The 16,014-nt window shown below is 35.6% G+C and overlaps 1 pseudogene; it reads left to right on the top strand.

Annotated features, from left to right (window-relative positions):
* The first annotated feature begins 2,006 nt into the window (after positions 1 to 2,006).
* LOC145785090 (uncharacterized) lies at positions 2,007 to 3,922 on the top strand (annotated as a pseudogene).
* Positions 3,923 to 16,014: the final 12,092 nt, after the last annotated feature.

Raw genomic sequence — 16,014 nt, 5'->3', positions numbered from 1 at the left:
CAAAAAATTACGCAGTTAAAAAAGAAGTTTATGGAATTATCAAGTAACTTGCTACATGAGAGACATTTTCCCATAACCAGAAAAATATTTTCCAATTTAAAAGATTAGGTAAGGCGTTCTGAAAGTTTTAACTTGAAAAGAAAGCTAAAATGATTTAAAATTAAATGATTAAAACATTCAATAGTTGGAATTAGCTTACATTTAACTTGATTAATAAACCAAAAATCAACGTGTGGAGATTGTTGTTGATAATTCAATGTATTAAATTGCTTACAATGTTTTACAGTTTGCAGTTTTTTTTACAGTTTGTACCAATAAAATCTAGTTGCCAAAGTATATCCATCAGTTGGAGAATCAAAAAAAAAGAAAGTTTTAAAAAGCAGAAGCATAGACTGCTGGAAGCAAATCATACTCTACTTAGTCATAGAATCTTATTTGTCTTTACCCATCTCTTCACACCTGTGTTATGAAATATTGTGTATCGGCTTGAATCGGGTGATGTGTCTGGGGCAAAAGCGCCATGTACTCTGTCATAGATTGTGACGCCATTATCGTTGGACGTGCACGTCTTCAACAAATAGGTTTGTTCAATTCCATATATGGTATTGGAAGACAAATTGAAAAGAGTTTCCGCATCAGGAAATGAATCGAGTTGGATTTCTAGAAAATTAAAAACGAATAAAATTTTACTAAGTACCATTGTTTGTTTGTTTTTCATATCTTTATCCTGCATTGCGGGTAAACGGACTTGAGCGATATGCATCAGTGTACGCCTTCCAACGTACACCTGACCCACGCTGCAGCCGACGACAATGCCTGTTTTTCTCGGCAGTCGAGTGTAGCAGGAACTCAGTGATAGACACGTGTTTCGCCCATGAGGCTGGTTTTTTTATTTTTTTATTTTTTTTATTGAAAAGTAAAAACAGTTGTACAGTATTGCCAAATGTAAATACATTGAGCATGTGATTTCTAATCTTGAAAGGTCAATTAGGAAAGTAAACAGTACAAAAGAAACAATTGGTGAAGGCAATCATATTATTGATACCAATCTGTTGCACAGTATAAGTTATACCTGAATTAAGAGATCAAAAGCATGCGATAGATTTGGAAATTCATTGTAGCTATGATATCACTTTTATGTTTGGGGCTAGTGTTTTATCTCCACAATAACGGTCATCTAACAAGTACGTTCATACAATAGTAGCCCAAAAGATATTCTTATCATGCATATGCCAAAAGGCGTTGTTGTGTTCGACATTAAATCAGATGCATTGCGCAGGCAGGTAGGTAACACATTACCAGTCACAATAAAAGTGTCTATGTTACTGTGCGTCCCACAACGCACATTTGTGGCCAAAAAATAAACAAATCAATAAGTAGGAATATAATGTAATGCATGCAATTGCATAAACGAAGAAAGATCTGCATGTTGCCTCATTGCTCTCTTGTAGTGCAATGATGCTATATGCAGATGGTATGTGTGAATAAGTATCATTTACTATGGCGCATTTCATAAGATTTACAAGTCATGTGCATACACATCAAATGATAACACAATGTAACAAAAAAAATTTTTTTTTTTGTTCCCAGGTTCTAATCGATTTTTTCCTATTGCTTAGGACCAGTAAGTGTCGAAAATCAACTTTATTTCATATAAACTTTGCTTTTGTGGTTTAGAGAATGAAATTCTAAAATCGCAATATTTTTGAGAAAAGATATCAAAGATATGGCTAAAGAGCATCCAAGATGGATGTTAATCACTTTTAAATGTTAATGTACTCTGCAATACTTGCCATTTTATAGATACATCTGTTTGCAGGGTTGATTTTTGAGGTGTTGTATAGAATATTTTATGATTTGCAATTGATAATTTTTTAACGTTTTCTTTAATTGGACAACATTTGAGTGCTTTCAAAATGCCTAGAGGCTGCAAACATTCTGCTGATGCGTTTTTTTTTGTATGGTTAATCCATCCCGACGCAGAGCTGGAAAAAACGCTCCTCCTATTGCTTACCCAAACATTCCTTCCTCAATACCTCCGGTGCCACATTCAGATGAACTGCCAGTGCCTAATCCCCCCCCCAAGAAATGTACAACTCTCAGGTGATGAGTCCACCACTGAGGAAGAAGATGTTGTCATTGATGAATTTATTCGATCTCCTCGCTGGAAGAGGGAGAACCATATTACCCTAATCAGAAAGATCTGAATGATTTGATCAGAGATCTTGGTCTGACCAAGTCTAATGCGGAGTTGTTGACATCTCGACTTAAGCAATGGAACTTGCTGGATGATACTGTCCAAGTTACTCAACAACGCAAACGTCACCAAAGCTTTTCCAGCTTTTTCACATTGCAAAATGGAATTTGCTATTGCAATAATGTTAGTGGACTATTTGAATCAATTGGAATTCCCTGTAACCCGAGTGACTGGCGTCTCTTCATTGACAGTTCGTCAAAAAGTATCAAGGCTGTACTTTTGCACAACGGCAACAAATACCCATCTCTCCCCCTGGCTCATTCAGTCCACCTGAAAGAAAACTATGAGAATGTTAAGACTTTGTTGAATGTTTTAAAGTACGATCAATATAACTGGGAAGTAATTGGGGATTTTAAAATGGTAGCGTTTTTGATGGGTATGCAAGGGGGGTTCACCAAGTATCCTTGCCACCTTTGCCTTTGGGATAGTAGGGCTACCACAGAACACTACAAAAAGCAAATATGGCCAAAACGAAACGAATTTGTTGTTGGAGAGAAAAATGTAAAACAAACTCGGTTGATTAACCCAAAAAAAGTGCTTATGCCTCCCCTTCACATAAAACTTGGCCTTATAAAGCAATTTGTGAAAGCATTGGATAAAGGTGGTGACGCATTCCAGTTTCTACAGAGAACTTGTTTCCTGAACTATCAGAAGCTAAAGTAAAAGCTGGTGTATTTATTGGCCCACAAATTAAAAAGATTCTCAAGTCGGATGATTTCATCCAAATGCTTAATGATGTTGAAAAGAAGGCTTGGGATAGCTTTGCAGATGTGGTGAATGGATTCTTGGGCAATAACAAGGAAGATAACTACGCCGAGCTCGTTGCCAATTTGGTAAAGTCGTATCGAAACACGGGGTGCAGAATGTCCATGAAAGTAGCCTACATAGCCTATGCTTGATGCTCACTTGGACGAGTTTAAAGACAATATGGGAGCTTATTCAGAAGAGCAAGGGGAGCGATTCCATCAAGACATAAAAGAATTTGAAAGGAGATACCAAGGGCAATATAATGAAAGCATGATGGGAGATTATGTCTGGGCCTTGATGCGGGAAAGTGATGTAGAGTACAAAAGAAAATCCCGCAAAACATCCCATTTTTAACTGATTTTATACTTGAACTGTTTTAGTCTGAAATATTTATTTAGTTTTGCATTTAACATTTAACGATGGTATTGATTCGGATACAGTTAATACATTTATGTGCAAATTTCCATGTACCAAATGCCTGTGCTTTGTGATTTGATTTTAATAACAAAAATTCTAATTCCTTGCCTATTGTTATGCAAACTCAGAATTAACCCTTTGCCAGACAGAAAAATAGCCAAAAGTTGGCTGTAATTTGCTTTACGAAAAAGCAATCGATAGCCTACGACTAACGCGTCAGAATATTTGGTAAATACATCGATAGAATATAATTTCTTAGTCGATGCCAAGCGATTAAATATGGACTTACAACGATCAAAGACAGTTTGGTAAATATCCATTTCCTATAGGGTAAATCAGTGTAACCATGCACAATATATTGCACATACTAGCAAATTCAAAAAATCACTCTCCTAACCACAAAATCAATGTTTGGAATGAACTATATTGATTTTTGGAAGTTTCTAGGTGAGAGAGATTAGGAAATATCAATTAGAACCCGGGAACAACAATCGTGTTACACGGTGTAGTAATTAATAGCAGAATTCTTTCGAGGACAGTGGGTTCTTGGTTGTCATGTTCGACTTATGCTACAGTGTGGGGAGTTTGTAAGGGGCGTCGGTATTAAAGAGGTGTCACTTTGAAGATATTCTTTAATTTTTGTTTTAATAACCCAGAGGGTTGTTTTGGTAAATTTTTTGTTGTCCCACATACATTTATCTCCAATGTCTAGTGAAATTTTTATTTTAATTATGGTACTCTTAACTGTATTTAGGATCAGCAGAATCAGTAGGTTGTCTGCCTGTCTGCTTGGAAAATGGTTGTATAGGATTATATCAGTTGTAAGTTTAATCTTTTGTTTTGTTATTAAATGATATAGCTTTACTATTTTTTTCCAAATTGATTTCGTGAAGGTACATTCAGTTAACAGGTGTTTTATATTGTCAACAGCCATTTTGCAAATTTGCACTGAGTAATTTTGTTCTGGCTGCAACGCCATGAGTTAGATTGTTTGTAAAAATCGCCCCATTTAAAAGCTGAATGTGCTATTTGATAGCAGATCGATATGTCAGAGTTTGAAAAGTATGGTTTGATATTTTTCTTCATAAGGAGCATTTCTGACCAGCTTATTGGTTCATTGTTTAGGCTCTTAAATTCAGTTTTAGTTTCTTTTTGTGTTTTTAGGGTTGTGTATATTGTATTATATGATATATCAGTCCAATCAAGAATGTGTTTTCGGAGTTGGAGAAAAGTGCGGAAAATATCAGAATAAAACGAATTTGGGCAATCAGAGTGTGGTTCACTTAGGTTATATAATTTTTGGTTGAAGTGCCTTATTTTATAGTTTAGATTATACTTTGCCCACTCATGCCATAGTTCTATAGCTTTATCGAGTGTGGACAGGTGTCTAATTCTGTCAGCTCTACTGGTTTGAAATTTTGTTTCTATGTCAATCATTTTTAATCCTCTGTTTTTAATTTCTGCTATGATTTTAGTTCTGCTTAATTGCTCAATTGGAGATGGATACCATAGAAAATTGTATAAGATTTTGTTTAAGGATTGGATATGCTTTTTTTGTGGGTAAAGAACCCTTTCCATGTGAAGAGATATAGGCACGAGGAGAGTATTTATTAGGGTGATTTTTCCTAGAAGGGAGAGTGGTCGAAATTTATGAATGTTGGCAGTCGTTTCAGTTTGTTTTATCACTTTTTCCCAGTTAAGAGTGTCTAGTTTTTTGTTGTTGTTTCCTAACCAGATTCCAAGGATTTTTATTTCAGTTTGAATTTGAATATGTGGGTAATGTTGCTGTACTTCACTTTGTAACTCAGGTTGTGATACAAGCATTTGTGATTTATTTTCGTTAATTTTTTGTCCTGACATTTGTTGATAAAGTTTTAATTCTTTAAGTATTTCAGTAATAGAATTAAGGTTATTTGTGATAAACGTTGTGTCGTCTGCGTATTGTTCGATTTTTACTGCTTTTTTATTTATGGAGAAGCCTTTTATTGACGCATTGCTCTCTATGCGGCGTGTGAGTACATCGGCGCATATTATAAAAAAGAGCATGCTCAGAGGGCATCCTTGTCGGATGCCTCGCCTAATGTCGATTTTTTTTGTCAGTGCTCCATTCATTTCAACTCGACTAGAGATGTTTGTGTATATAAGGGTTAAGTATGAAATCATGAGTGGCTTAAATCCAATTTTTTGGAGTATTTTGTACAGAAAAGAATGTTCCACTCTGTCAAAGGCTTTTTCAAAGTCTGTTACCATTATATATAATTTTCTGTTTTTTAGTTTTGCTGCTTCGATGGCTGCTTGAATATTCATTGTAGCGTGTTCAATTCGTCTGTTCGGTAGACCACATTTTTGGTTGGGTTGAATCAGTGTTTTCATTAAGGGCGTGATTCTATTGGCTAGGATTTTGCTTAAAATTTTGTAATCAGTGTTCAATAATGAGATTGGTCTCCAATTTTTGAGCAATGATTTATCTCCTTTTTTGTGAAAAAGTTTAACTATGGCTTCTCTCATCGTTACTGTCATAGTGTTCTTTAGAAAACAGTTAGTATACATTTCAAGCAAATCATATTTCAAAATGTGCCAACATTTTTGATAAAAGACTGCACTGAGGCCATCCGAGCCAGGGGGTGAGTTTTTATATTGCGATCTTAATTTCATCTTTTGTTATTAGTCTTTCATTTTCTTGTGCTTCATCTGCATGTATTGTGGTGTGGTTCAAAATGTTTAGATATTCATCTTGTTCAGTTGAATCAATTTTTCCATCAATTCCCCATAACTTATGGTAAAAATTGTGTGTTTCTGTTAAGATATTATTTTTGTTGGTTACAACTTTATTGTCCTCTGTATGTAGTTCGGTGATAGTATTATTTTTACCTCTTTTCGTTTCAAGATGAAAGAATCCTTTGCTTGTTTGCTCTGAATCGTTTTGAGGTATTTTGCAGCGAATTTGTGCTCCTCTTTGCGTGTTATTGTGAAATTGTTCAATAACATCCGTAAATTTTGCTCGATCAGATACTAGGTTTGGATGAAATTCGTCTTCAATCTTAGAGTTTAAGATCGGGAGTTGTTGGTTTGCTGTGTCATATGCTTCTCGTTGCATCGTTGCAAGTTGCTGTGAGAGCTCTATCAGCTTATTTTTAAGTATTTCTTTTCCTTTATCCCACCATTCAAGAGTATTTTGAAAGTTTGGTTTTCTTATTGTCCAATTGGTCCATGTTGTTTCTATTTCGGATATTACATGTTGATGTTGAAAGATGGAGTTATTTACTTTATATGTGTGTTGATCCCATTTTATGTGTGTGTGATAGCTTAATGATAAGGTTGGTGCATTATTATGGTCTGAGTACAAATTTGTGTGATGTGTAATGTTTTCAAAGTGCTTCAAGGTATTGTTGTTTATATATATTCTATCTATTCTTGTTTTTGCTTTTGGATGTGAGTATGTATAGATTGCTTTGTGTGGATGTTTGTATCGAAATATGTCTATTAGTTGAAAATTATTAACTAGTGTTTTAAATGTCTTTTTGTCGTAGGTGTTTGAGAAGGATTGAGGGTTTGCCGTATCTAGAGGGTCTGTGATCAGGTTAAAGTCACCAAGTAGTATTATTTTGTCATCATTCCATTTTTGTAAGTTTGTGGATAGTATTTTTGATAGTGATGTTTTGTCTTTATGATTTTGTGGAAAGTATGCATTGATAATATGCATATTTTCACCATTAATATTGATGTGTAGTTGGTGGAGGTGGTTGTTCTTTAAAATAGTATGTCTGGGTTGACCCTTTTGATATATTTCATTTTTTAGTATTATCATAGTTCCTGCACGAAAGCTTGGAGAATCAGGGAATATGTTTGAGAAAAGTTTTATGTTATAAAATTTTTCCCAATTTTCTAATTGTTTAGGTAAAAGTCGATGAGTTTCCTGAATAGCTGAGGCAGAGGGTCTATGAAGCTTAAAGAATTTTATAATGTTGATAAATTTTTTGGAAATTCCGTTTATATTGATTGAGCAAATTTTAAGCTTTTTAACTTGCATGTGACAAGTTTGACTTTCTGCCTCAGAAAACATTTCACTAGGTGTCAAAAGTATGATACACAATCACATTAGGCTATATTATAGGCTATTTAACACTATGATTATTATTACTTTTTTTTTTTTCGGTTTTTAGGCGATAAAATGATTCAATAAAAATTCGTTTTAAATATTATAGTTAGTAGGTATTTTCGTTGTCTCTTGGCAGCTCTTCATCTTTGTTTGGTTCAAGGATAGATTTTTCATCATTTTCTGATGGTGTGAGAAGGTTTTCATCTGTCTGATTCTGGGATGATGTGTCAATCATCAGAGGCATTGAGTTTTGTTCTGAATCGGAGGATGATTCTTTTGAGTAGTTTGGATCTATTTTTTGGGTTTTGTTTTCTAAGGGCGGACTATCTTCAAGAGGTCGCTTATTAGGTCTGATGTGGGTGGGTGTTGGTGAATGGTGACTTTCAGGTGCATTTCTTGTTTTAGATATCGGATGTCTTTGTTGATTGTGTGTTGTTTTCCTTTTCGTTTTCTTTTTCTTCCTTCGTGTGCTTTTCTTTTCCCATGGGTGTGATGCTATGTCAGTGGACTCTATATCTGAAGATAGTTCTTCTGTGTTAGGGCTTGTAGTACCACTTTCAGTTTTGGCGTTTCTTTGTTGAGTTAGAAGGGCACGTTTTGGGCATTCCGTACCTTGATGTCCTCGGTGTTGGCAATACCCACACAATATCCTCATGGGACATGTTGCATCGAGGTGGCCCAGTCCTTTGCAGAAGCGACAAAGATGTCGTTGAGGTGTATTGTTCATTTTTTGTGTCGTTCGGCATTGTTGGGCTGTGTGCCCCTTCTTTTTGCATATATCGCACTGGGCGCAATCTGCTGCCCAATGACCTTGCTTTTTGCATATTCTACACAGGGGGAGATGCTCCTCTCCTGGCTTTGTTGTATATATCCATATACCATGAACTTTGATTTTGTCTGGGATATTTTCCATGTTTATATCCCTTAGGTGGATATGGACATATTCGTTTTTTATGTTTGGGAATTTTTTAAATCTCCCAAAGAAGATTTTTTCCGGTTTTCCCCATGTACAGTCGTTTGCAATGTCTCTTGATAGTTCTACTGGCCACTCTACTGGAACTGGGTAGAGTGTTACTATGTCACAGGGTGGTTTGGGCTTCCAAGCTGTGACTGTTATTGTAGCTCCTTGGTATTGATATGCAGTTGGGGTTTGGTGATCTATAGCTAGTTTATCCAAGTTTTCCTTTTCTGCTTCGGTGTGTGTGATTACGAATTGGTGTTCTTTTAAGTTTAACGTGCGCACTCCTTCAAGTCCTTTTGCATATTTGCTGAGAAAGCCATCTCCCATGAAAAAACTTATGAAATTGTCAATGCTCAGCCAACCTTGGCATTCAGCTTTCACTATAAGTCTTCTTTGAAAGTTGTAAGGCTCGCTTGGTATCATTGTTGCGAGCAACTATAGCCTACTGTTTTAATTCTCAGATCACAATTGTATGTACGAGTATTTGTTAAATTTTCAAAGCAAAAGTTAAACAGTTTGTTTTATTTTAGACTAGCACTTGCAGGTTTTACCACGTTTGCAGTGAGAACGCTGCTGGCGCTTAATTAGTTACAAAAAAAAAACTGCCAACCTTTTCGAAAGAAACCGCCTAAGGTGTTCCTTTCTTTTTTACATCAACAAATTAAAAGTTTTTCCTTTTTGAAGAAATCAGCAGAAAGCCTCAGGGAAGAGAAGCCAGCTGATTGCCTCAAAAAAGAAAACTATAAGTAACCACACTAGATCAGTGGAGCCTAAGGCAGAGTCCACTGATCCAGCTGACGTAGGCTACTCTCTTCACTTCTGTATATTTACCATCCTAGGCTAAACTAGACAAAACACAAAAGATCATATATATGAATATTCAAGCAGCCATCGAAGCAGCAAAACTAAAAAACAGAAAATTATATATAATGGTAACAGACTTTGAAAAAGCCTTTGACAGAGTGGAACATTTTTTCTGTACAAAATACTCCAAAAAATTGGATTTAAGCCACTCATGATTTCATACTTAACCCTTATATACACAAACATCTCTAGTCGAGTTGAAATAAATGGAGCACTGACAAAAAAAAAATCGACATTAGGCGAGGCATCCGACAAGGATGCCCTCTGAGCATGCTCTTTTTTATAATATGCGCCGATGTACTCACACGCCGCATAGAGAGCAATGCGTCAATAAAAGGCTTCTCCATAAATAAATGAGCAGTAAAAATCGAACAATACGCAGACGACACAACATTTATCACAAACAACCTTAATTCTATTACTGATATACTTAAAGAATTAAAACTTTACCAACAAATGTCAGGACAAAAAATTAACGAAAATAAAACACAAATGCTTGTATCCCAACCTGAGTTACAAAGTGAAGTACAGCAACATTACTCACATATTCAAATTCAAAATGAAATAAAAATCCTTGGTATCTGGTTAGGAAACAACAACAAAAAGATAGACACTCTTAACTGGGAAAAAGTGATAAAACAAACTGAAACGACTGCCAACATTCATAAATTTCGACCACTCTCCCTTCTAGGAAAAATCACCATAATCAATACTCTCCTTGTGCATATATCACTTCACATGGGAAGGGTTCTTTACCCACAAAAAAAGCATATCCAATCCTTAAACAAAATCTTATACAATTTTCTATGGTATCCATCTCCAATTGAGCAATTAAGCAGAACTAAAATCATAGCAGAAATTAAAAACGGAGGATTAAAAATGATTGACATAGAAACAAAATTTCAAACCAGTAGAGCTGACAGAATTAGACACTTGTCCACACTCGATAAAGCTACAGAACTATGGCATGAGTGGGCAAAGTATAATCTAAACTATAAAATAAGGCACATCAACCAAAAATTATATAACCTAAGTGAACCACACTCTGATTGCCCAAATTCGTTTTATTCTGATATTTTCCGTACTTTTCTCCAACTCCGAAAACACAATCTTGACTGGACTGATATTCCATATAATATAATATACACAACCTAAAAACACAAAAAGAAACTAAAACTGAAATCAAGAGCCTAACCAATGAACCAATAAGCTGGTCAGAAATACTCCTTATGAAGAAAAATATCAAACCATACTTTTCAAACTCTGACATATCGATCTGCTATCAAATAGCACATTCAGCTTTTAAATGGGGCGATTTTTACAAACAATCTAACTCATGGCGTTGCAGCCAGAACAAAATTACTCAGTGCAAATTTTGAAAAATGGCTGTTGACAATATAAAACACCTGTTAACTGAATGTACCTTCACGAAATCAATTTGGATAAAAATAGAAAAGTTTTAGCATTCAATAACAAAACAAAAGATTAAACTTACAACTGATATAATCCTATACAACCATTTTCCAAGCAGACAGGCAGACAACCTATTGATTCTGCTGATCCTAAATACAGTTAAGAGTACCATAATTAAAATAAAAATTTCACTAGACATTGGAGATAAATATATTTGAGACAACAAAAAATTTACCAAAACAACCCTCTGGGTTATTAAAACAAAAATTAAAGAATATCTTCAAAGTGACACCTCTTTAATACCGACGCCCCTTACAAACTCCCCACACTGTAGCATAAGTCGAGCATGATAACCAAGCACCCACTGTATTCGAGAGAATTCTGCTATTAATTATTATCATTTGATGTGTATGCACATGACTTGTAAATCTTATGAAATGTGCCATAGTAAATGATACTTATTCAAACAAGCCATCTGCATGTAGCATCATTGCACAACAAGAGAGCAATGAGGCAACATGCAGATCCTTCTTCGTTTATGCAATTGCATGCATTACATTATACTCCTACTTATTGATTTGTTTATTTTTTGGCCACAAATGTGCGTTGTGGGACGCACAGTAACATAGACACTTTTATTGTGACTGGTAGTGTGTTACCTACCTGCCTGCGCAAAGCATCGGATTTCATGTCGAACACAACAACGCCTTTTGGCATATGCATGATAAGAATATCTTTTGGGCTACTATTATATGTACGTACTTGTTAGATGTCCGTTATTGTGGAGATAAAACACTAGCCCCAAACATAAAAGTGATATCATAGCTACAATGAATTTCCAAATCTATCGCATGCTTTTGATCTCTTAATTCAGGTATAACTTATACTGTGCAACAGATTGGTATCAATAATATGATTGCCTTCACCAATTGTTTCTTTTGTACTGTTTACTTTCCTAATTGACCTTTCAAGATTAGAAATCACATGCTCAATGTATTTACCTTTGGTAGTACTGTACAACTGTTTTTACTTTTCAATAATAAAAAAAAAAATAAAAAAATAAAACCAGCCTCATGGGCGAAAAACACGTGTCTATCGCTGAGTTCCTGCTACACTCGACTGCCGAGAAACACATGTTTTTGCAAAAGTCTTGAAGGCTAGTGTGGAGGCTACACCGGTATGGTTAGCGAAACACAATGCTCGCTGTTCTATAGTGAGTAGTCAGGTAGTGCTGACGCCAGGAAGATCGCTCCTTTTCAACAGGACAATGCCTGTTTCCGGTTGTCTACTCTACTTATGACTTAAATTTGGTACTACCCATTACTCGAAATCGATCACTGGGTAGATGCAATTATCGTAAAGTTTCTTGCCCAGAGAAACAACAGCAAGTGCGGGTGGCTGGAGTCGAACATGCAGGCTCTCGACTGCGAGCCCAACGTACTAACCACTCGGCCACTGCTGCCGACCACCATAAACAATTGTAGAATACAGTAGTCATACCTTTTTTGATAAAACTAAATAATAATAGCCTATTTAAATGTCAAGTTAAAACTTTATCAAAATATAATGAACTGATCCACTCTCAAGACAATTGGAGCAAAGAAGAACAGCAGATAAAATTGAGCTTTGTAAAAAAAAAAATTGAGCAGTACTTGTACAATGTACATGGATAAATTCGTACCAACATTGCTGCGTATTTCTCGTTGTTTAGTCTGTTAGCTGGTTAGTACGTTTAAGAAGTTAAAATTTATTACTTTTATTGCAGCAAATATTTTCAGATTCTTGATGAGGGCTTAGGCTAAACAGAAAACGTTCGACTGTAAATTATTATTTGTAAATATGTCTAATGTATTTCTATAATGTCCAATCCAATTGTGTTGTTGTGTCTTGCCTGCCTATGATACAAATAGCCTTGGATTAATTTTGAATAGACCACTTGGATATAATTACCATAAAATAACACTTACGTCGGAAACTTTGAACAAGATCTGAAATTTACCACACCTTTTTTTTGGTAGACAATTTGACATCCCATACTTCAAGAAATCTTTTGTACAGTAGGATATGGTAAATTTATAAAGATGCATTCATGCTAAGATGTTATTTTATTACCTTTGTCAATAAAGATATATTGTATCGGATCAGTGGGATTTGAAGTCGATCCGGTCACATCTTGCATGCTCAAGCGTCCACTTTTGTCATGTAATGTCCACAATTTTATGTTGTTAGCTTTGGTTGCAGGTTCGCAAATCTGCTCTGAATCTGGATCTCGGAATGATAAATCGTATATGCTGTTGTCGCTGGAGCTGACTGAAAACTTATACCCAAGTGATCTATTTGAAGCTGAAAGTGAAAGCCATTTTTGAATGAACTACTGCTCTACAGGTATGATATAAAATTTAAATATGCAACAGATTGAGTTTCGCTTTTGCAGCATGATCGCTAATTAATATTTCACAAGTGCAGATTAAGCGTTCTCTTTTTTTTTTATCATCATGCGGGTTCGCTGTGGTTCGGGTTCGGGTTCGGGTTGGCTGTTTAATACTTTTATTTGTTTTGTTTTTTAGAGTTTTCGGAACACAGCTCTCTAGCCATATGCAATGACAACGACTCGTCATTTGAAATTGGCTAGAGAACTGTGTTCCGAAAGCTCGTGGCAAGCCGCTTTTACCACTGCGAACCAGTAGCATCAAGCAGAAAAAAGAACGCTCTACCTACTAAACTCTACCTCTAAAGAGAACGTTCAATTTACACTTGTGAAGTAATCTTGAAATATATTTCATACGCAAACTCAACTCATCTGAATGATATGCGCTCGTGAGTGACAGTTTGATTTAAGCTTTAAAAACTTTCAGCAAAGGAGAATATCACGTCAAAATAATATGTCATGAATTAAAACCAGTCAGAAACACGTTGCTCTTTTTTTAACATAGTTGCAATTGAAAATGTGGAGCGATTAAAAAAATTAACGACCCACTGGATTTCGCTTCTGTATAATGGGAAAAATAAATTTTTCGGCAAACTTCAACCAAAGATGTTCCTAGCTTCCACCATTTACGACAATTATTATCAATTTTATCTTTATCTGATAAACTTACCTTTAAAAATGACCAAAGTGTCGTTATAAAGTGTGCGGTCACTTAAAACCAAAGCAGATACGTTTGGCGGTAAAGACTGAAGGTTCAATACAATTTCATGATGACAAAGAATATTTCCAGATTGTGAAGTTTCCAATTCAACGACGGAAACACTGAAAACTTCGTCGGAATTCGCTTGATAAGCTAGTTCTAACTCGTTGGCAATAGTTTCCCGCAGGGTGTCATTGGTATTGTCTGATGACGTGTATCTTCGGGTTAAAAGGTCAACACGGGCAAATGCGGACAGTTTTTCTGTAGAATACAGTTTTGAAATTGAAAAATAAGCAATTATTGTAAGTGAGTGCTGCATAATAAAAGAAAGAGAGCAAGATTTTTTTTTGTTTGTTGCAAGAATAGTGCGGTACAATAACACAGTGTAACAAAAAAAGAAAAAAAAAATTGTCCTTGGGAAATAATTGCTATTTTCTGTTTGCTTTTGCCAAACGAATACAAAAAATCTTTATTGTACCACAATAACTTCAGGTTTGTGTTCCTCAGGTTAGATTGAATTTTTTCTCATTTTTCATTAAAATAGGCATATACATATACATAACGTTGAAAATTTACTGTCAGCTGCTTCCAGCAATAGTTACCTAATAATGGGTATACATGTAATTAAGTAACAATCGGATTCTGTTTGCACACAAAGCCTTGCAAGTTTTTGCTTTTGTGATGAAACAAAAAGGCTGAGCATTTTTGCAGTCGCATACCTTACTTGAGCAATTTATTCACATTTACTGCTTTGCGAGATGCAACCCTACACAGTGTGTTTGTCTTGTCTTCAACTCCGAGTTACTGGTGAAAAGTGCCCTTACTACCACAAATAAAGAAGATATAAACGATAGTGTCGGAAAATTGTCATTGACAAAGGCCAATGCTGAGCTACTCATTTCTACAATAAAGCAATGGGACTTATTGGATGACAGAGTTCAACTTATTTCACAAAGAAGTTTTTCAGTGTTCTACACATTTAAAGACAGTTTATGCTACTGCCATGATATAGAAAATCTTTTTCAGGTTAAATAGGCATTTCCTACAATCCTTGAGTGAAAGCTCTTCATCGACAGCTCATCTAGAAGTCTCACAGCTGTATTGTTGAGTAACGTAGACAAGTGTCCCTCCATTCTTCCGGCTTACTCAGTTTATATGAAGGAAGAATATTAAAACATCAAAATCGTGATGAGTGCATTGAAGTAGGACCTCTACAATTGGGAGGTCGTTGGTGATATTTCAAGATGGTGGCTTTCATAATGGCGCTTCAGGGTGGTTCTATCAAGTTTCAATGCTGTCTTTGTCTCTGGGATAGCTGAAACACAGTTTTTCACTACAAGAAGAGGAATTGGCCTCCAAGAACCAGCTATGAGATTGGACCTTATAGGCTAATGTAAAACAACAACCTCTTGTATATGCAACAAAAATACTGATGTCTTCTCTGCACATAAAATTAGGTCTTATACAATTCTACAGAGGATGGAGCATTCAAGCAATTAAAGAGCTGTTTTAAAAACTGCAAGATGCAAAGACCAAAGCTGGAGTATTTACGTGATCTGAAGTGAAGCGACTAATAAACTCCATTTATTTTCCTGATAGAGATGCTGTCTGAAGTTTAACAGACAGCTTGGCCCTGTTTCATGTCTGTAGTTAACAGATTTTTGGGCAATCACAAGACAGAGAACTACAAGGTGCTTTTTGATCACCTCAAGGATGCATATTAGAATGTGGGATGCAGGATGTCACTGAAACTACACGCACTACATGCTCACCTTGATCAATTCAAAGATAAAAAGGGCGACTCCTCAGAGAAACAAGGTTTTTGAGGAGCGCTATATAAAGGCCAGTTGGCCTACAATAAAAATATGATGGAGGACTACATATGAACCGTTTACGTGAAAGAAAACTGATATATCATCGCCAATCTAAAAAAAACATTTCTTTGCAATTATGTTATAAGTTGTAAGTGCTTTAAGTGACGACGTATAAGTTTGCTCTGTAATAATTTTGACCAAAGGCCTGTAGCAGGGTATTCAGGCCTTTAGGTCTTCTATCGTGTTTGTAGCCTAAATTAAAATCGCGTTCTATACATGTTTTTGTCTTGTTTATGTATTTAAAGAATCTCTGA

Source organism: Aplidium turbinatum, chromosome 16 (assembly GCF_918807975.1).
Source record: "Aplidium turbinatum chromosome 16, kaAplTurb1.1, whole genome shotgun sequence".
Taxonomy (NCBI): domain Eukaryota; kingdom Metazoa; phylum Chordata; class Ascidiacea; order Aplousobranchia; family Polyclinidae; genus Aplidium; species Aplidium turbinatum.
This window is presented reverse-complemented; position numbering and strand designations above follow the sequence as displayed.